The sequence below is a fragment of the Mustela nigripes genome, chromosome X (assembly GCF_022355385.1).
Source record: "Mustela nigripes isolate SB6536 chromosome X, MUSNIG.SB6536, whole genome shotgun sequence".
Taxonomy (NCBI): Eukaryota; Metazoa; Chordata; class Mammalia; order Carnivora; family Mustelidae; genus Mustela; species Mustela nigripes.
In genome coordinates, this window is record NC_081575.1 from 52,129,489 (window position 1) to 52,131,546 (window position 2,058).

The following is a 2,058-nucleotide window of genomic DNA, read 5'->3' on the forward strand; positions in this document are numbered from 1 at the left end:
AATTGTTTTTTAGCATTTTGGCTAAGATCCAGTATGAAATAAGATTTGCACAGGTGAAGAGGATAGGAAGATTACCAATATGAAAACATCTTAGTCATGAATGTTGTAAATATTTGCCCAACATGCTTTTTCCTGTTTGATATTGCTTATGGTGTTCCTTCTATGCAGAAATTTAAGTGCTTGTGTATTTAAAGTTTTAAATCCTTTGTTTTGCAATTCTTTTTATTGTTCTTATGCTTAGAAAATCTTTCTGTAGGGCTGCCTGGGTGGCTCAGTTGGTTAAGCAACTGCCTTTGGCTCAGGTCATGATCCTGGAGTCCCGGGATTGAGTCCCACATCAGCCTTCCAGCTCCATGAGGAGTCTGCTTCTCCCTCTGACCTTCTCCTCTCTCATTCTCTCTCTCTCTCTCAAATAAATAAAATCTTTAAAAAAAAAAAAGAAAAAAGAAAATCCTTCTGTATCCAGAAAGTTAATATTCACTTAAATATTGTTTTGAAATTTTATGTTTATGTTTCAGCAATTGATTTTACATGTGTCAATTAATTTTCATGCACTTTGTGAGATGTGACTATACAATTTTTTATATGCTGATTTTCTATAACACCATTTTTTGGTACTGATTCATAACTTCTCAATTGCTTATTATACATCCTGTCTTGACATGTTAAATTCTAAAGTATGTTAGGTTTTATTTCAGAATTAGATTACTTTTACAATTGATCTCTCTTTACATTCTTGTGCTAGGACATTTAAAAATTATTTAGCCTTTATAAAATATCTTATCATTTTGTTTTTTTTTTTTTCAGTTATTTACTTGCTAGTTTTGCCTGATTATTTCCTACATGACCTTGAAATAATTTGTCTATAAACAAAAATAACCATTGAGATAATTTTTTATTTTTTTACTAATACTTTTTACTACTCTTCTTGAAATTTTTTTTTATTTCTTTTCAGTGTTACAGAATTCATTGTTTATGCACCACACCCAGTGCTCCATGCAATACATACCCCCCATAATACCCACCAGAGGCTCACCCTACACCCCGCCCCCTTCCCCTCCAAAAACCTCATTTTTTTTTTTTCTGAGTCCACAGTCTCTCATGGTTCATTCCTTCCCAATTTCCCCCAACTCCCTTCTACTTTCCATCTCCATATATCCTCCATGTTACTCCTTATACCCCACAAGTACTTGACACCATATGATAATTGACTCTTTCTGCTTGACTTATTTCACTCAGCCTAATCTCTTCCAGTCCCATCCATGTTGATACAGAAGTTGGGTATTCATCCTTTCTGATGGAGCATAATACTCATTTGTATATATGGACCACATCTTCTTATCCATTCATCTGTTGAAGGTTATCTTTGTTCTTTCCACAGTTTGGTGACTATGGCCATTGTTGCTATGAACATTGGGGTACAGATGGCCCTTCTTTTCATTACATCTGTATTTTTTGGGTAAATACCCAGTAGTGCAATTGTAGGGTCATAGGGAAGCCCTATTTTTAATTTCTGAAGGAATCTCCACACTGTTCTCCCAAATGGCTGCACCACCTTGCATTCCCTCCAACAGTGTAAGAGGGTTCCCCTTTTTCCACAAGCTCTCCAACACACGTTGATTACTGTCTTGTTAATTTTGGCCATTCTAACTGGTGTAAGGTGGTATCTCAATGTAGGTTTGACTTGAATCTCCCTGATGGCTAATGAGGATGAAGATTTTTTCATGTTTCTGTTATCCATTTGTATGTCTTCACTGGAGAAGTGTCTGTTCATGTTTTCTGCCCATTTTTTGACATGATTATCTGTTTTGTGTGTGTTGAGTTTGAGGAGTTCTTTATAGATCTTGGATATCAGCCCTTTGTCTGTACTGGCATTTGTGAATATTTTCTCCCATTCCCTGGTTGCCTCATTTTTTTTTTTTTTTTTGGACTGTTTCCTTTACTGTGCAGAAGCTTTTGATTTTTTTTTTCTTTTTGGTAACTTTTTTTTAAATTTATTTTTTATTTTCAGCATAACAGTATTCATTATTTTTGCACCACACCCAGTGCTCCATGCAA